The sequence below is a fragment of the Gavia stellata genome, chromosome 3, assembly GCF_030936135.1.
Source record: "Gavia stellata isolate bGavSte3 chromosome 3, bGavSte3.hap2, whole genome shotgun sequence".
Taxonomy (NCBI): domain Eukaryota; kingdom Metazoa; phylum Chordata; class Aves; order Gaviiformes; family Gaviidae; genus Gavia; species Gavia stellata.
This window is the reverse complement of record NC_082596.1, coordinates 102927034-102947796: the sequence shown is the minus strand read 5'-3', so window position 1 is coordinate 102947796 and position 20763 is coordinate 102927034.

Here is a 20763-nt window from a genome sequence, read left to right as displayed (position 1 = left end):
CAGAAGGAAGGTGTGGAGTGGAGAAGAGAAAAATCAGATAGTTGGGCAAAGAGGAAGTACAGTGTATATGCTTCACCTTAGAAAAAATTGGTTAAGAACACAAGGCATGCAGCTACTTCAGATCTGTCTGTAGAATCATTAGCCAGCAGCTGACAAAGTGAGAAGGAGACATTAGTCTGGGGGTGCAGGGAAAGCTTCTAGTGAATGCAGCTGAGAATTAGTGCCTGGGTCACAGGCAAGGACAGAAGAGCAGTAAGAAGGATTTGCCTGAGCAATACTGTAACCAAAAGTAAAGGAAAACCAAGACTGCAGGACCCACACTGCTCTCTCCTAGCCACTTGCCATTAAGTAAATCAGGTCTTTTATCTCTTGCTGCCTGTCTGTGACAAGTGTAGGAAACTAATCTGCTTGAGGCCCTACTTGTACCAAATGGTTGAAACAAGCCAACAAACCAGCTAAAAAATACAGAAAGGATGTGGATGTGGAGACACACATGACATGAGACACACACAAAGGCAGGAGGATTGCATAAGCCTCATTTCCTTTGGAGGTTCTGGGGTATATTTGGAACGTATTAAAAGATTTTTTAAAAAATCTTAATTGCAACATTATTTCACAAAATAACAAGCAGCAACACATTTGGTTCCTTGCTACTCTGCTAGAATACAGTGTTCGGCATCTTTGAAAGATCAGGAGGAGAACAGAAATAGAGAGAAACCAGGATTTATATACCCATTCCTCAGTATCTTATAATTAACAAACATGACTATCTGAAACTCCAGACCCTGGCCCAGCACACCAGTATTTCTCAACTGTCTTCACAATCTCAAGGGTTTTGATTATGCCACAGCAGCAGCTGTTACAGTTGCCAGGACTTCCCATACCAGAGCTATCAAAGTACAGATAAGCAAAAGACACATTGATTTATTTAATGACTCCATAAGTAGTTGCCATTGTCTCTGTAACGGCATTGGGCAGTGTTTCACCTTCATTCTTCCATAATTAAGACACACATTTATCCTCAAACTCCCTATCTTGGTTGATACTTTCCCCTCTTCGCACCGTATCTCAATCCATTTCTTGCCCACATATGTTATCTGTATGAGAAATCTGACTTTTGACAGCTCTTCTCTTATTTTTGTCCCATCTTCCCGACGTGACTCACTGAGCATCAGCTTCCTTCCTTGAAGCATTTGAATGGAAGAGAATGCTCTTGAAGGCCATTTTGTCCCCAGTTTGGTGTCTACTGTTGTGTCAGACACATGGCCAGCTAACCTCCTTTGCAGAGCAGCTGACTTTCAGCAGCCTGAAGTATCCTGAGCAAAATGCAGGTGACTATTTTCTCCACTCTGCGCTATCACTATGTGTCTGAGAAGTCAAAGGGGTTAGCTCTGCATTAGTTCTGAGTTTATTCCATGCAAGTTTCAGGATCGTATCCAAACAAGCCATAAAGACGATGTTGAGGCTCAGTTATTATTCTGTTTTATGTACAGCAGCTAGAATAGATAATATTTTCCTTGATAACGGCTAGAAGCAAAAGGAGAAAAAAACAGATATTTTCTGGTTCCTTTGTGGGACTGGATTGTTCCATTGTCACAGGTGCTGATGTTTCCCTGTTCTCCTCAGTTCTGGAAAGAAAGGATCTTTGCAGGACCTCTAAGGCAAAAGGAACTGGAACATTTTTGTCTGACTATAGATAAAACACAGACAGCTAAACATTAGTCACATAACTTACAAAAACATTGCCAATACTGTTGGTATCATAACACAAGCCTAAAAACACATGAGATTTTAAAAAATAATTTATTAGGAATACTTTTTATTTTTCTTCTGCTTTTTTTCTCCTGAAATGAGTCTGAAATGAGAAATTAGACATTTTCTTAAAGCTTTTCTCCCAAAATATTGTAAATTACTATTTTAAAAATTGTATGACTTCAGGAATTAAGAAATACATGTATAAATACTATAAGTATTGCAAGAACTGCATATTGTAATTAGCAATACAAACTAACACAAAATCAAAGGATGACAAAATGTCAACCCATATGCGGGGACCACAGGTCTGAGAGGCACAGACTTGGACGGTAGCTTGGAAAAAGACTTTTCTTTGTTCTTGGAGAATGAGATACCTTTCCACTCCACGTTCCTTATTGGAGATATCTTGACTCACCTGGCATCATACAAGAAGTCAGCTGTGACTAGCATATTTGGTGCACTCATATTGAAAATTCTGGAGGTCTTTTATAGACTTCTGAAGAGATATATATGGAGAATTTATCTTTATGCCTATAAAATGCACTGTTTCTTTAAGAGATCTGAGCCATAGCATTTTTCCACAGACGACGTGGGTTTTTTCTTGGTTACCTCTCATATAATATTTGACATCAGCATGTGTCACCAAGCTAAAAGCCATTGATTGAAAGTATATAAAATATAACTGGAGCTTTTTCTTAAAGGCTGATGAGACATGTTAGTGTCCAGACCTGTGCTTATTGCAAGCACAAAAAACATTTGAAAATTATGAAATGCACTAGAAGAGCCCTTTTCTCAAAGACCAGATGCCGTTAGTTGATCATCTGAAATATCTGGATTATTCAAATTGTTCAAATTATTCAAATACAGAAGAAATTAATGTCTGATTTTTAAACTTATTCAAATTATTTCTCTTTCTGAATGAGTAACAAAATGAAGAATCAAATGTTGACTCGCCTATGAGGGCTGAAGCATCTTACAAACTGATCTTTTTGGTTATTTCGGGAGGCTCGGGTAGTGTGCCATTGTAAAACTCTGAAACACTCTGCAGATGTGTGACGTATTTGTAATTCACACTGTCAACACTTCTGCCGAAAATGCCATGCTGCTTAAAGATGGAAAAATTTCTAAGAGATATTTTGCTTGCCATCCTCTACAACTTTAGCAGGGAAGAAACCATGACAAGAACATGGGAGAAATTACATGATTGGATATAAACAGTTAGTGTCAGCAGCGCCTGGTAAAACTCCTGAGGGAGGGAAAGGTCATTCTTTTGTATAAACAGACTCTATTTTTCTCAGTCATTGCTTTCCAAACAGATCATGAAATCATAAATGCACGTAAACACCATTAACTAATAGAATGTTCTACGTCATTTTCTCAAAAGGCTTATTTAATGTTGGATGATAATGTTAAGTATCTTGGTTTTAATATTATTCTGCCAAGCAATTATTATGAAACAACCAGAGGTGTAACACTTGTCAGAAACTACAGTTTCATCAATATTTTTGAGATAAGGGGCATACGCTCTTTTCAGGTAAAATCTATTAACATTTCATCCTGCTTTCTTAACATCTTATTAACATTATGCTAGTGTAAAACTGGTGGCCTTATGCTCTAACATCATGCTGCCCCAGAAAGTGTAGCATTTTTCCTTTCTCTGAGAACTTCAGGTGACAGACAGAGGTTCCCCATGGCTCTGTCAGCACTTTCAGAGAAGGAAGCTGATGAGTTTGGGCCAGTCTTGATTAGTATATATGCAACACTTTGGGGCATTTTTCTTAAAAACAGCTAAGCTGACAGCTGGAGTGAGTACAACCATTACATTCTTCTTGGGAAAAGAAGGGGTAAACCAAATGGTTGGTACATTGGTCTTTGAGTCTCAGAACCATTGCCATTGCTTGATCAAGGTGGATCCTGACTACTTACAGCAATTGGCAGCCTCAGACGCGGGAATCAGGAAAACTTGAGAAAAGTCTAGTCAATATATTTTTCGCGAAGGTTCCACGTGGATTGTGTGTGTCACCAATAGCTTCCTGAAAGAATTCAGAAGTTCCTGAGGCTACTTGGAGTGGTGGCCCAGAAGAGCAATAGCAGACTACTCTCCTGGAGATAGGACCAGAAGCACTGATGTTAACCACTGGTAGTAGACACAGAGAAAACAGACGGAATTTATTGTGGCTACAAGGAAACTTGGACTGCTGAGGGGAAAAAACTCCCGTTTCCCTCTGAATCATAGGATCACAGGATAATTCAGCTTGGAAGGGACTTCAGGGGATAATCTAATCCAACTTCCTGCTCTAAGAAGCGTCAGCTAGACCACATTATTCAGGGCTTTATTCATTCTGGTCATGAAACTGCCATGGATGGAGAATGCACAGCCTCTCTGTGCAACCTGTTCCAATGTTTGACTGTCCTCACGGTGAAAATGTTTCTCCTTATATCCAGTAAGAACCTCTCTTGTTTCAACTTAATGCCCATTGTCACTCATCTTCCAACCATGCACCACTATGAAGAGCCTAGCTCCATGTTCTTGACGATCACTGTCTAGGTATTGGAAGGCTGCTATTAGGTCTCCCAGAAGTTTTCTCTTCTCCAGGCTGAAGACGACCAGTTCTCTCAGCCTCTCCTTGTAGGGCAAGCACTCTAGCCCTTGTCTGTCCTGTTGGCCATCTGATGAATTCACTCCAATCTATTGATATCTTTCTTGTAACATAGGGCCCAAAACTGGATGCAGTATTCTCGATCTGGTCTAACAAGTGCTGAATAAAAGGGGATAGTCACTTCCCTAGACCTTCCAGCCTGCAGCCAGTGTTGCTGTTATTACAGGAACAGCCCAGGATACCATTGTCCTTTGCTGCTAGGGCACACTGCTGGCTCATGTTCAGCTTGCAGTCCACCGGTACCCCTAGGTTCTTCTCAGCAGAGCTGCCTGCAGCCAATCTGCCCCCAGCCTGTATCACTGCAAAGGGTTCTTCCTTCCCAGGTGCAGGACTTTGCATTTGTCCTTGTTGAGTTTCATAATGTTCCTGCTGACTCATTCCTCATCAAGAAATTATCACTGACACCTTCCAGAAATCTTCTCTGCTCACTTCCCATCACGTTGCACTTCCAGCAGATGTCAGTGAGGTTAAACTACCCACTAAGAATGAGGGTCTGTGATCCAGAGACTTCCTCGATTTGTTTAAAGAAGGCTTCAACTGCTTTCTCACCCTGATCATTTGGTGTGTAACAAACTCCCACCATAATGTCACCCTTAGTGGCCCTCTCCTCTGGCCCTGACTAAAGCTCTCAACCAGACTGTCATCTGTCTCACAGAAGCCCTGCATTTATCCGAGCTCCTTCACATAGACGACCACCCTCCCTGCCTTTCCTGGCTGTCTTTTGCGATTAGCTTGTATTGATGCACTGCGGCCTTTCAGCCTTGAGAGCATCCCGACATGTCTCAGTTGTTCCAATGATACTGCAGTTCTGTGACCATACATGGAGCCCTGATTCCTCCTGCTTGTTTCCCAGGCTGTGTGCATTTTTGTACAGACACTTGAGAACAAGAAAACAGAGTGGAAGGGGGTCCATCTCAGGATGTCTCTTGTCTCTCTCACCCTGCACCCTTTACACACTTCATTTGCAAAATCAAAAAGGAGTCAATCTCCTTTTCATCTTCCCTGATGCAGCACCATCCGCAAAGCTCCTCCTGCAGCTCTTTGACTTGGTATCACATCTTCTCAGCCAACACACACCTCCTGCAGGGAAGGACACTGACCCTGTGTCGGGGTTTAGTCCCAGCTGGCAACTAAGCACCACACAGCCGCTCGCTCACTCCCCTGCGGTGGGATGGGGGAGACAATCGGAAGAGTAAAAGTGAGAAAACTCATGGGTTCAGATAAAGACAGTTTAATAGGTAAAGCAGAAGCCGTGCACGCAAGCAAAGCAAAACAAGGAATTCATTCAATATTTCCCATTGGCAGGCAGGTGTTCAGCCATTCCCAGAAAAGCAGGGCTCCATCACGCATAACGGTTACTTGGGAAGGCAAACGCCATCACTCCGAATGTCCCACTCCTTCCTTCTTCTTCCCCCAGCTTTATATGCTGAGCATGATGTCATATGGTATGGAATATCTCTTTGGATATTTGGGGTCAGCTGTCCCGGCTGTGTCCCCTCCCAACTTCTTGTGCACCCCCAGCCTACTCACTGGTGGGGTGGTGTGAGGAGCAGAAAAGGCCTTGACTCTGTGTAAGCCCTGCTCAGCAGTCACTAAAACACCTCTGCTTTATCAACACTGTTTCCAGCAAAAATCCAAAACATAGACCCATACTAGCTACTGTGAAGAAAATTAACTCTACCCCAGCCAAAACCAGCACACCCCACCTGCCCCAGCTCCAGAGAAGAGCCACAGGCACACTCATGCAGCCTCAGATCTGGAGGGTTTGCATCCTTTCTCTGGAGCTCTGTCTGGGTTGAGGCTACTGATGTACCAGGACTCGAACCTGGACACAAAGTCCATTTCGTGCAGGGTACTATGCCCTGTGGCACATCTCCACCATTCTTGAGCCCTTACCCACTGTCTTCATTGCACAGCCCTCTTCTGCACGAGCTGCTTCTGGGAGCTGCCCTCTCCATCTTGCAGTCAGATCAAAGCATGTTTCATAAGGAACGGTTGACAGAAGTGATTAGAAATGGCTAGAGTTTGTTACCAGCAAATATCTCTGGACTCTAGCAGACACTCTGAAGAAGAAGAGCTCCTAGAAGTTCTCTGAAGATCCCAAATGTTCCCAGAAGATCTAGGACATCTACAAGCAGAGTAAGGAAACTGCTTCACAGATTGCTGCATCTATTAGCTCCCTCCGTTTTTTGCACTGCTATAGGTCTGATTCCTCTGCCTGCCATCTGAAATATCACTGATTTTCACTGACTTTATTAAAATCAGGCTGTTTCTACAGAGCAATTCCTATCTGGCATAGCTGCACGAAGCAGGAAAACAGGTGGAGCAGAAAAATGCTTTGAATGCAAAATAAGGTAGAGCAGTGCCTGTGGAGCAGGAGACAAAGGCTAAAAGTATGGGCTCAAGGCTGACAGTGCATGGCATTACATGGTTATCCTAGAAATACAGCTTCCTTCATAGACAATGTCTGAGCCACGATTCATGCAACCAACACATAGTTTGAATGTAATATATGCAATGCCTGCAGTCACTCAAACGAAAATATTTGACAAAAATGGTTGTGGCTGTCTCAGTTGCAAGTCCATTCCGCTCTTGAATATAAACCAGACTTAAACAGGTTTAGAAGTGCCTACATAATGATGTTTAGCATTTTAGTAAAAATATTTTTTACAAACATCTTGAGTGGAACTAATGTGAATGTTTGTCTAGAGTAAGACTCGTTTTTCATTCCAATATTTATATGTCCCTACATTCTTTGGCCTTCAACACTAACAGGACCTGAGAGGGCTGCATGATGCTCTCCAGGATATAAATTACTGTCAGTACTTACTTTCCTTTTTTTTTTTGCTTCTGCAATTAAGAAGAATTCAGATTCCTAAGCAATTCCTTATATTTTCTGAAACTGTTGTACGTCTAGAAAGCCATCCTTGTAGGTGAAATTTTAGATCTTGAAAATTTACCATGTCTGAGAGCACTTGCTAAAAAGCAAAGGGTGACAGTAAAAACTTGGAAAATTTTATCATCTATAAAATAAAAACTTTAAACAAAGCTGGTGAGGGGTCTGGAGCACAAGTCTTGTGAGGAGCAGCTGAGGGAGCTGGGGTTGTTCAGTCTGGAGAAGAGGAGGCTGAGGGGAGACCTTATCGCTCTCTACAACTACCTGAAAGGGGGTTGTGGTGAGGTGGGTGTTGGTCTCTTCTCCCAAGTGACAAGCGACAGGACTAGAGGAAATGGCCTCAAGTTGCACCAGGGGAGGTTCAGGCTGGATATTAGGAAAAATGTCTTTCCTGAGAGTGTGGTGAAGCACTGGAACAGGCTGCCCAGGGAGGTGGTGGAGTCACCATCACTAGAGGTGTTCAAGGAATATGTGGACATGGCACTGCGGGACATGGTGTAGTGGGCATGGTGGTGTTGGGTTGATGGTTGGACTTGATCATCTTACAGGTCTTTTCCAACCGTAGTGATTCTGTGATTCTGTGATCTGCTCTACCCAAAATCCCATGTTACATTCCAAATACTGAACCTGCAAACAAATTATTCATTTTAATCATAATATAGAAAATGTACAAGTAATTAATTGTTGGGATCAAAATCTATATTCGGTCTTACCTGGGGAATTTTTACTATTCTCTCCAGAATACTAAATTTGGGTGAATGTTTGGTTTTTTACACTTGTATCTGGTGCTTAAAGTATCAACCAGAGTAGGGGGACTCTTCAATCTGATTTCCTGTCAGTGGAAGAGTATTCCCCAAAATACATTCTCAAGACAGGTTTTTTCGGCAGTTTTCACTGTACCCAAAATAAACTGCATTGCTTGTTCTGCAGTCTTATACCCATTGGCTGTGCCCCCCACCTCTTTGTTACTGAAAGTCTTGATCCAAATAACGAAAACCATTACACTTGGTCTAAAACTAGTGAGCAAAAATTTTCTAGAGAAATTAAGATCTCCACATACAGTTGCCTTGTTACTCCACTGGGCAATGTGGAGCACCATGAAAGAGAAAGGGTGCTGTCAGGACTAGGGCCATTGCAGACTGCGCCTCAACAGCGAGAGTTACAGGTGGTCCTATTGTCTTCTTCTGCCTTCTGCACAGGGCGGGTCTGGGAGAGTGTGGCTCCTGCGGCTCTTCATTTTTTTTGGCTGCTAAACAAGAATAGCACACAGATGTGTATAAAACATCTGGTTCCTATCTCGGAAGTAGGTATTCAGAATCCTGATAAACTTCTAGTTTCATTAAAATAAAAGGACAAGCTAAATTAACTTTACGAAGCCTTCTGCGGGAAAGAAATCCTGTGCTGGCAGAGGTATCGCTTGCAGGGGATTCATGTACTTTCCACTGACAAGAAAATATTTGTGTGCTTTCAGTACACCTTTTATTTTTAAAAATAAAGGAAATAATAGCAAAAAAATTCGTACAGTTTAATGAGCACACATCCTGAAAGCAGGGTCAGTATCCTAGGAAAAACCAAGCTGTCCCATTGCTTCTCCCCATTGGCCCAAAACATTTCCTGTCCACTACCACTATCTACACTGGCAGCCCCACTGAGGTTTGGGATCAGGGGTTGTACTAAGCCAGCAGGAAAACTGTTCCAACAAAAAATGTGTAGTTTCCCAAAGACTTAGGCAACTGAAGACTCAGAGCAAGATCAGAGTCAGGTGGAAGGTTAGGACAGGAATTCACAGCCAGGGGCAGCAGATGGGCAAGACCACGACAGTCAGCATTTAGTTTGGTTTCAATTACTGTGAAGCCAAAGCCTAGAAATGAGGTTTTCCAACAGTACAATTTTGTCTGTGCTCTTTCATCATCGGGTCTCACACTCATATCACTTTTGTGAGCTCACTAAACTGGCAAAGGGTCATTCTGTCCATTTCTGCTGCAGTAGTTTTCTACCAAGTAAGTAAGAACATTTGGCTTAGTGCATGGAAGTTGAGAACCGAGGTCAGGAAGAGGTATTTGCATGGATGTACCACAGGAGAAGGAGGGAAAGACTGCTTGCCTTCTTTATTTTGATCAGTTTTGGACACCACAAGAAGCCCCTCATGCCATAAAAGTCTTCCCCTACACGCGAGACAAAATGAAGAAAACAACACAAAATGCAGTCAAATTAAAGCAGATCCTTCCAAGCTAGTACTCCATCTTGCACTGCATATTTATGACATGAATAAGTACAGTAAAATGAGTAATGAACTGTCAATCTTTTCTTCTTGTCCAGTAAATCTACTCAGTCTATTTGGTTAGTGCAACAGATTTCATCCAGAGTTTACTCGAAAGACTAGTTGTTTATCACCAGCGGAAAATACTCTATTGTGTATCTTTCTTTCCTTAACTTACTTTGCAGACATGGTTTTACTTGTGTATTCTTTTCCTGTATACAGTGAAATATTGCTTCTGCTAGGTGTAGTGATCACAGCTGATCTGTAGTGTGACCTTATCCCTAATTATACTGCTGATTTCAGACTGTTTTAGTTAAGGCTTCCCTATCGGATTAGTATTAACTGTTGTGAAATCAATTTGTTTGTTTAATAGTGGCATTTATATTTAAGAAACAGATTATTGTGTTTTTGATGCTGGAGATTTAGGTAAATTGTATTGCTTTCACAGTAATATATATTTTTCTAAGACAGCTTAAAGGCATATGCTGCCTTTTATGAGAGATTTAGTGGAAGGGAATCAGTCAAGAGTCCCACTGTCTTCTTCAGATCCTAAACAGCTTGAGAAACCCCTGGATTTCCTGGCCCAGGGGGCATAAATCCCTGACAGAGGTGGAAGGGATGGAATGAACAGGCAAACCAGGATACACCCTGGATAATGTAACAAATGATACTCCTGCATTCTTGGAGTTCTGGGAGGAATTGTAAAGCCAGTACACTTGTGATGTTTCACACATCCTGAGTATCGCTCACACATTTCTGGTGGGTTTTATTCATTTGTTTACATTTTTAAAAAAAAGTCTAGCTTTTGAATAGGTGAGAACCTTCTCTGAGGAATGAGCCACAAATCAAGAATTTGAAAAGCAGTAGCTTTCAACTCAGTTACTGACTGAATTTAATATTTCTGCCCTCCTGATCCAGGTGCAGGGGTGTTGCAGCCTTGCGTTTTAGCCCTAAATTGCACAGGTGGGAGTCAAATGCCCAAAAGTGAGATCCACGAAAGCCCGTGTACGAAGTACAAAGCTACCTGGGCCTGAGAAACTCTAGGCTGCAGAAGGTTTTATAGCCTGGGGTATGGGAAACCTACTATGGTTCACTCAGTTCAGACAAAGATGGTTTGCAACTTCTCTGCAGCGAAGTTAAAATTGATTTTGCTACCACCCGAAGGCTGAAGACACATTGGAAAGTTAAGCTTGCTGTAAGAAAGACTGTGAGAAACACAAGGGCATAGCTAGGATGGAGAACGGGGCTGAGAGGGTCTGGACTGTCTGTCTTTCTGAGAATGGTGCCAGCGTTACCTTACGTGGGCGAAAACAAGAACTTTCTAAGACTTAATTTGAAGTTTAGAAAGCAGGTACTTCTTTATTGCAGCGCTGGATGCACAGGGGATCACTCCACCTCATGTGCGCGCTTAGTTATTCTGCTACAAAAGTTATCTACAATCAAAGTATACATATTCCTCATATTTCCTAGAAACAATTAACATATCCATACAATTTCTGAGAACTCATTAATATATGTAAATGTTCATAACGTATGCACCTTCAGGTACACTGGTGCTCGTCCAAGGTCCTCTGGTGCTCGTCCATAGTCTTCCTCATTATGTCCGCTAGTTGAACCCAATCTTTGCGCATGCTCAGCTTAGTTGCAAAATTCCATTCCCCTTTAATCTTGGAACCTCCAGAAGATTTCCTTGGTTTACTAACCAGGCCTAAAACTTCTCATTCTCTTGACAGGAATATCCTCCTTATCTACAAAGCTACATTGTTTAACAATTAGTTCATAATTAAATCATAGATAAATCATACCTAGTTGCCATTACACAAATTATTTATCACAAAATATATCATGTTTTTTTTAATTTTTGTTGATTAGTCTCTTGATTATACAGTTCTATCAATATCCATACCCAAAATAATCAATCGTTATTTCTATTAATATCTATTGATTGGCATTCTTGATATTCAAATCGAGATGGGAAGGGTAAGGGGATTTCCAAGCAGCATCACTGGTGCAGATCAGGTCCCCATGGTCATGGGACTCAAACAAAACTTCTCTATTCGATTCTTCATTGTTCCATCTCATTGCAATTAGTTTCTTAATACAAAACAGTGACTACCTGGTGAGGTTCCTATGGTTACGAGTCTCAAAACACACCAATATTCTAACAGTCTATTTCTACTTATAAATAAATTCAGTGATTTTACAACACCAGTAGTGGGATGGGAGGAGTTGTCCAACAATCACTGCTTCTGGCAGTTGCTTCTTTCCTCTCTCTGTAGTAGCACGGCTCCTCCACCACACAACCCAACCCTTCCCTCAATGGCAGCACCCAGACTCCCAGAGACAAAGCAGATAGATAGTGAGGTCTTGGCCTTTCCTTCTCTTCCAGTCCACTACCACAGATGGCTTTATGCCCGATACCTCCGTGTCGAGAGTAGGCCCTGAAATAAGGGAGTTGAACCTCAGTCACCCCAGCCCATGATACTGGCTGTTCTTTGATGTTTTTCAGCTACATCTTGACCAGAACCTTTTTTTTTCTTAAAAAAAGTATTTTTGCAAAGTGATGATTTGTCAAAGGATTGATTTTTAACAAAAAATATTTAGCTGAAAAAGTTCTGACCAGCTGTGCTTAGTGGTAATAATAAAGTTTGCCTGAATAAAAGCAGTATCTGTCTCAGGAATGTGTCTACCTGCACAGAGGATAGAAGATGTGGGAAACCTGAGGAAGTTTTCTAAAGGTCAAACTTCACCTCCCCAGAAAACAGGCCTTCTTCTCAAAAAGGTAATGAGCATCCTCATTCAGGCCCAATGCTTAAGAAAATATAGTATATGATATTCTGTAATTAATAATTAAGATAAGCTGATTAGATTAAATAATTATACATATGCACTCACACCTGTGTATGCTGCATATCGATTAAAGATTTGTTCATACAGGTGTTTGTGACCAGAAAAATCCAGGCCTATGAGTCAGAGTCATCCATTCAAGAAATGCTGTGATAAAATCACAGCCACGTGGGCTAAAAGAAAAGTCTTTCTTATAGATTAGCTCTTCCTGTGGCTCTACAGAAGCAATACCCTATAGCTGAAGTTCTGATAGAGCATCCAGCTATTCTGGATATTATCTCAGGGGCTTGATATATTTTCAGGATCTGAATTTCTAAGACAAACCTCAACAAGAAAACCAGATATTGTTTCTTAACTCAGTAGTAGTCTTTATATTCTGAAAGAATGTGAGAACAAATCTACTTGCAATTTTTTGCAAGAAGTGAGAAAATCCTCACAAACAGATCGATGCTGCTGAATATACTCATTATCATCAATAAATACGTCAATTACTGCTGTCATACTCCAGTCCGACAAAGATTTATTGTAAGAAATAAATATATCTAACTCAATGTTAGAGTCAGGTTTCATCTTGAAATAAGCAATAGCCAACTATGGATTTTCTTTGCATAGAGACAGGGAGGACATTTTAAACAGCATATGAAGAGATTAGGTATTCCTCCTTCCTCTGTCCAGGCTTACCCTGGAGAAAAACTGTTCTCTTTCCATGACTAAGAAAAAGAAGTTCCAAAAAAGCAGCTGAGTGCGAAAATAAAAATCAAAATGTACAAGATTTCTTTGAGATAAGGACTTTTCATTAAGAAATGCAGTCAGAAAAGGACACAGCAGTCAGAGTCTGCCCAGCAGCCCGCAGCTCAGGTAGCACAGAGACAACACGCTAAGGAAGAAGCCTTTCCTCTGTCTGTGTTCCACAGAAGAGTGAAACAAAACTGTTTTTCCTGCAGGAAGATGACTACAGAATGCATCTCCTAATTGCCTTCATGGGCACAAAATCTGAATATGGTAAAGCCTTGAGCCCCACGCCTGTGTGTCTGCTGTGAAACCTCACCAGTCTCAGTGTTGGCAGGACCAGCATATTTCAGCGTTGGCTGCAAGCAACTGGCCCAGAATTGCTCATCTGTATGCATGAGAGTGGGCAAATGCACCAGGTAGTGGGGCTGATTGCTTCAAAAATGCTGTTCTTTGGAGATATTCCGTAAGCAACCTGATGTAGGTTGGTCCTGCCTTGAGCAAGGGGTTGGACCAGATGACATCCAGAAATCCTCTCCAGTATAAATTCTTGGAAGGGTCTGTGATTCCACAGGGGCTTTTGGCGGGGAGGAGGACTGGAAGGGCCCGTTCACAAGGCCAACATGCAGTCCTGAGGTATGAGCAGAGAGAATCTCTCAGCAGGAGACCAATACTAAGCCTGCCTTTTACATGCTACTCAGAAGACGCCCATTTGGATCAAGCAACTGTCCTTGTAAAGCCCATCCCATGAACAGAAAGAGACTGGCCTTTTCTGGGAGGTATACCTTGCATGCCTGGAAGGCGATAAACACAGAAACCAGACTGGGACGTGTGTAGGCTGGACTGTAACAGGCATCAGTAGATGGAAGGAGAAGCTGAGTGGATGGCATATGATGTGTGGGTAGGAGGGATGGTAATGAGCGGACCAGGCCCATGCCCATGAGGCACAATGGTCAAGATTGCGTTCCTGACATCAGCATACAGACCAGGCTAGATAGCGTAGAGCTCTCCGTGGCTTATATCAGACCTTGCCCCTTTGCAAGGTGTTGATCTAGCAAAGTTAAACCTGGGGTGTGGAAGTACTAGCTTGAAAGGGAATACATGTGAAGACAACTCCACCTAAAGACAACATTTTTTTTTTCTACTTGTGTACCCATGCATTCATAATTCGGGTACACTTCTTGAAAGACCCTAAGCAGTTGAGGCTGTCTTCCACAGGCTGGCATGAGAGGGGGTGACAGGGGGCACGTCCAAACAGGCTTCACCCATATGCATGAATAAAACCTCCCAATGAACACAGTACCATCGGGCAGGTGTGTGGATAGGGCACCGGCCAAGAAATCATGCTGTGATTAATTAGCGTCATCCTGACCATGACATCACTGCTTGCTAGGTAGATTCGAGTCTTCTGACAAGCCTAACGTAGCTACTGGAGTGGCCAGGCCTAGATGTCCTCTCTACTGTTGCACCCCTGTCCCCCAGAGCTGGTTTTGTAATATTTCAGATGTGTTTGAAAGCATGGGCATTACAGAGATATGAAGGTTGATCTCGAGGGCACCCACACGAATGCTGCCTCAATACACTCTATATAAAGCTTAAATAAGTTGCTGAAAGCTATTTAACAGCCAGTAGCAAGGCCAGGAATAGACTATTCTAAAACTAGGAATGATCTGGCTCAAGCACTTCTGTCACATTTTCTGATTTTCTTTTTGTGAAAATCCTTAGTATTATGTTGAACAAAGCTGGACAAAAAGAATGTAATAAGCCCTGTGCAAACATCCACACGAAGCGTCCACATCTTATTTCAGTAACTCAAAAAAAAAAAATTTTCAAATATTATAAAATGCAACCTAGTTAATCACTTCAGTAAATGCTTGCTGAGCACTCCAGCCTCCCAGTTAACAGATGTGGATGATTCAAAAGAGGAAAAGTAACAGAGTGTCCATACACACTGCATATTATGCTATTACAAGGATTGAATCTAAAGAACTTAAGAACTAAAGAACAACACTGACTGAAATGGTAGAAGAACAACAAAACTAACAAAGCTAGTTTACGAGCTAAAGAAGACTCTTTTCCACAGTGTGAATCCCACAGGCACCTTCAGAGAAGTGAAGCCTGGCTCACCTCCCATTTATGAATCTGACTAATCGCCTTCAGAAGGTTCCCAAATCCAGCCAAGCATGTGGAGAAGGGTTCACATGAGACAAGAGCCCAAGCATTTAAGCTATTGCAACAGCTGCAAAGCAGGTTTGCAGGCAATCCTATGCTCATCCAAGTTCTATTTTGCTTCAAAATGCAGAAACAACATTATGAAGTGCATTTGAGGCGGCATTACCCCATATAGCTTTAAGGGGCACAGGCCGTCAGCCCGGTGTCAGGGCTCTGAGCACTCCAGGGCCACCTTAATGGCCCTGGGCAGCCTCCTGCGGCGCCTCCACCTGCAGCCTCTGCCCACAGGCCCCGGAGCACTATCAAAGGTCTTCCTCTCTCCCTGAGCTGGGCCCTAGCCATGCCTGTTCGAAGTCCTGGCTCAGCTTTGGGCCGATGCTGTATGTCTGCTGGGTGGGCACGTGCACTGTACCCATGTCCCCAGGTCTGCTTCTGGCCCATCTCCTGCTGTTTTGCGGGGGGACCCTGGATCTGATGGGTTACTCTGCCCAGTCGGGGACCTCCGATAGACCCTGTTCTCAACACCCTGCGCTACGTTCGAAGCCTGTGGGGCTGCATCCTCGTTGGTAGCAGTGCCTGTGCTGCGATTACCCCCCACCCTCAGCTCCCCGCCTTCGCTCGGTCGTCCTGCTCCTGTTGCTGCCAGGACCCAGGGACTTCAGGAAGCTCAGTCCATTGCAGAGTGGTCTGGGCTGGAACTGTTACCGAAAGGCAACTGAGGTCCATGGGCTCCTCCATGACTAGCAGGCAGCGTTCGTCCCAGAAGGAAGAACTATATTCTATCCTCTGCTTTTCCCAAGAGCCAACAGGCTGAAAATTGCTAGGGTAATGTAGCATGTAGGTCCGTATTCAGTACAAGTGTAACAAGGGAGGATGCGTTGTTTCTCAGTATGACTGCTGTGAGACAGGTATAATTCTTTTGAAGACTGAGGGGAAAGGTTTCCTTGGTAGAAATCTGCCTAACTGCCTAACTCTTTGCCTCTGGCTCTTCCCTTGCTCTCTGTGGGCTCTCTCTGGGTTCATAGGCAAGCACAAATGTGCCTTTTTGATTTCATTATGTGTCTGGGACTGCGCAAAGTTATGCAGAATCTTCTCCGTTTCAGATGCGGAAACTGACGTATCCAGGGACCAAGTGATTTGCCGGCATGACGCAGCTAAAAACGGGCTGCATCTCACAAGGGAGAGAACTCACCAAATCAGGAGCACTCGTAAGTTCCCAAACCATGCCAGGTGAGCGACTTCCAGAAGAGCACAGCTATCATTCTGCCCGCTTGCTTTCTTGCTCTTCTACAAGGCACGCAGCAACACCGCCACGTAGGCAGGTATTTCCAAACACTGACAAGATGGGTGCTGATACCTCCACGGTGAGATAGAAGGAGCTAGGGGCACAATTTTTGGGTCAGCACAGATTGGAGTTAGGACCAATACTTCCCCCATGTACTGTCATCCTCGAGTGAAACCCACTAAGATGGAGGAAAGAAACTCTCCCCCAAAATGTCTTGTGGAGGTTATTGCCCAAAGGGGTATAGGGCTATGGTATAGGGGTTGTTGGATACAGGGGGAAGAGAATTTTGGGATCATGTGAAACTTATTATGGGATGTTTAAAGGGAAGGATCAACGGTGAGGAAAGGCAGGGACCAAGATGGATTGGGGAGGAACAAGTGTGGCAAAATAAAGGAAAAAGTGGCTAAGAGGTCGGTTGTGTGTAATCAGGTCCTGCTCAGTGTGCTTGCCTGACTGAGCCATCACCATACTCTGTCCTGACTTACCAAATCCTGTTCCTAGCCATTTTCTCCGTGGATGTGTTTGATTAGGTGTGTGAATACTAACAAACTTCAAACCAGCCACTGTTTCCATCTGTCGTGATCTGTGGGGTCAGCTGTGTTAATAGTCCTATTGGGCATACATGCTCCGTCTCGCTACTGGCTGGACTTGGGGACATGGAGCTGCAGCAGGTTTGCATCTGGCAGGCTGGGACAGCAGGAATCCCCCCGGGTTCTGAGGCCTGCCAAAGTTAGCTACCTTCTAGCATCCTCCTCAGAAGAGGATAGGAAAACTAGCTTTCATGTATGTGGGGGTTTTGGGGGTTTTTTTGTTGTTTTGTGTGCATGGGGTTTTTTTCCTCCCAAGTCAAAGATTATTGCTCTTCTCGTTTCTTCGAACAAAGCATTAGCAGAAAGTTAATGCTTCTAGGACAAATTTACCAATTCTGTTTCTGATTACTCACTTTTTTTGGTGAGAAACCTGTTCATAGTTAGTTGCTTCGGAAAGGAGTAACTCCTGATGTGGATAATGAAATTCAGATTTCTGGTATAAAAACTTCAGAATAACTGCACCTAATTCTTGGTTTCCTTGTCAAAGGAGCCGTCAGTTGACATGAACCTTTTATTCCATTTAGAGCTAGATTAGACTCTCCAAAGCTTCAGTGATTTAGCTATACAAAGACTTGACAAAACTTACTGTTCAGTTTCAAAAATGTGGCTCTACATTATATTTAATATGCAATCTACAAATAAGAATTGAATGTTAGAACAATAATTGGCAGCAGGTTAATGCAGAAAAGAGGGCTTCCAGAAAAACAAATGCTTGTCTAGTTCCCATGGCACCATCCCAATATTTGTTTTATATTCCTGAGAGAAAAAAGAAAAGCAGAACAAATGTTAAACCTCCCACACAAACTTCTCAAAGTAATATTATTACTCCCCCTAAGACGCCAGCCTTGCTGTCAGACTGCTTTTTCTGTCAAGTTTCCAAATGCTTTTTTTTGAGAAAGGATAATAATTATAATTATACAAAGTTTATGTCGGTGAGTTTTCACTCAAATAGACTAGCTGCACACTCCGTCACTGAAAAATCTCGTACAGTCATTCATCTAATTTGCACAGTATGATTGCCACAACCAGAGAGACTCACATATATGCTTGTGTAAATGGGTTATTTGCCTAATCATCACCTTTATGGGAAAATTCCTGGTTTGTATCAGCAATCTCAGTATTTATTCATACAAATGATCTCAGTATTTTTTTCTATAAAGAAATATTCACTTGTGCAGATTTTTTGTTCTGCGCATTCCAATGATGTACAGCTGCTGATGTACTGCCATACCCTTTTTCTTATCAGGCCTGGTGTCTGCTTTGCATAATTCCTTGGGCTGCTCGAATTCCTTGGGCTTCCTAGAATGCTCAAGAAATTTTTTGTTTGTTTGTTTTTTTAAGATTTCAGTTCAGCCATGTTTATAGGCCTTTGGGGAGAGGAAATGATATCAAAGTTCCTTTTGTCTTATTTTATTTGTCAATATGTTTCCAAGGCTGCAGACCTTGGTATTCCTAGAAACTAAATTTTAACTTGGCACCTAAGTGGTGGTACCACAGGCGCTTAAACACTGAAATAAAGCCATACAACTTATCTGGTAATGTCAGAAGGGATGTACAGTGAGGTAATTCAAGAAACAGAAAGCAACAAAAGCAATACAATTAAATCAACAGTTGGAAACACACCTTAGTGTCTTTGTGCACACATGACAATTCCTCTGTTGTCATTTATTTAATTCCATTTGAATCTCAAGCCTTCCCTGGACTAAGTGGAAGAGGAGCAGGCAGAGCAGCTCAAATGAGATGCTTTACAGCAGATGTATTAATGAGACAAAACAGCTGCTTAAAAGAAATCTACTATAAGAAAACTCTTTTAGACAGTCACAGTCTTTGGACCTATGTCCTTTAAAAACCTAACTCTGGCACCAAACTTTAAGCACAGAAGTAGGTTCCTGCACCCCTGAGGAACTCAAGCAAAGGACTATACTGAAGTACTCCAGATAAATGCTTTTCTGAATTAGAACCTGTCAAAGTTTTTGGAGTGTTCCCAAGTCATCAACCTTTTCTACTTTAAAGATGCTTGCCAACACTCTATAACAGATGTTTATTTCACCAGATCTGGTTGCCTCTGACGGCACCCTATAGCCAGCTCTTTGCAACCTGAGGAAGGGGAATCCACAGGCTCTGTCTGAACAGAATATGTCAGCTGAAGGATAAACCAGTATACAGTAATATCTTCATTAGTGCAGGTGATGCGTGAGTATTTGCCAAAGCAAAATGAAGTTAGTTTTTAGGAGTATTTTATGTATGTTTACACACTAGACAGAGTTTAAAGGAAAGATTATAAAAAAAACCCCAGCTTTATACCATTAAAATGTAGCTAGGAAAATAATTGCTAGAATTGGAAACAGTCGCAAAAAGTGAAGTGATAATACACCTTAATAAGCAGCTAAATACTTGAGTTCAGTTTCTCTGTTCTCTATTTCATTCAGCTAGTATTGTTGACAGGATAATCTTACAGCCATCAGCTCTGGGACCGGCTTCCTTAGACAAACTTTGTCCCCTAGACAGCTTTTTTCTGAGTGGGAAACATTAGCTGGGACATTGCTCCCCTTTAGGTGCACTTCTACTTACGGCAGGTCCCAGCAATTGTATTTGTGCAGGAAGTGTGTTGAAAATATCAGCCTTTAGAGTGAGTTTAATTAAAGTGTTTAATAAAGTAATTTGAGGACTTCCCAGTCCCTCAAAAGAAAGGCTGTACTTCCAGGGTTAGTCTTTACTCTGAAAAAAAGAGGTTTTGGAAGCAATATCCCTTCCTGGACAACTCTAGAGGCTGCCAGCACAAAAGGTTGCCAATAAACAACCTACTCAGGTGCTCTTCCCACAGAACTGAGAATAGCCTAAGCACCTTCAAGTGGCCACCTCTTTTGGCAGCTCTGCTGAGCGAGGCGGTGCAGCATAAATGAGCCCTTAATGGCTCTTCTTTCTTCTTCGTGATTCTCCTTTCTTAGTGACTCTGATTGAAGAGCTGCAGTGGACAAGTGCAGGGAAGCTTCAAGCTGCCTCTGGCTCTTACAGCCTTTCCATGGACCAAGCCTGACCCCAAAGCCTTCTGAAATCAAAAGAAAGACCTAAGCCTGGCAGTCACATTAAGGGTCTTTCAATCAGACTGAAGAACAGGTATTTTTTATTCCAGACAACATTGGTCAGCACTTCTCACCACCAATGAACTATTTTAAAAAAAAATCCTACTCTTTGAAGTATGTAGGGAAATGGATTAATATTTATTGTAACCAGTAAGTCTCTAACAATCTGAAATACACATAAAGGTAACAGCTACGGTAGCTGGTTTATTTGTATCTATCCGTAATTATAAGCTCAGTTTTACATTGAAACATAGCAAGCTCCTGTCTATGTGTAATGTCAAGAGATTAGAAAAAACGGGATTCTGCAGTTTTGTGATAGCATATGGCAAAAATCAGCCAGGTCTATAGCTGAGTGGCCTAGGTTTGTTTTGCTCCGCCTTACGCATGGCTGTAATGCATACCTTTCCCATCGCATGTAATTTGACTACGAGCCAACCACTTTATCCCATAAATATGACAGCCTCAGTGAGCCGCCTTTGAACTCCC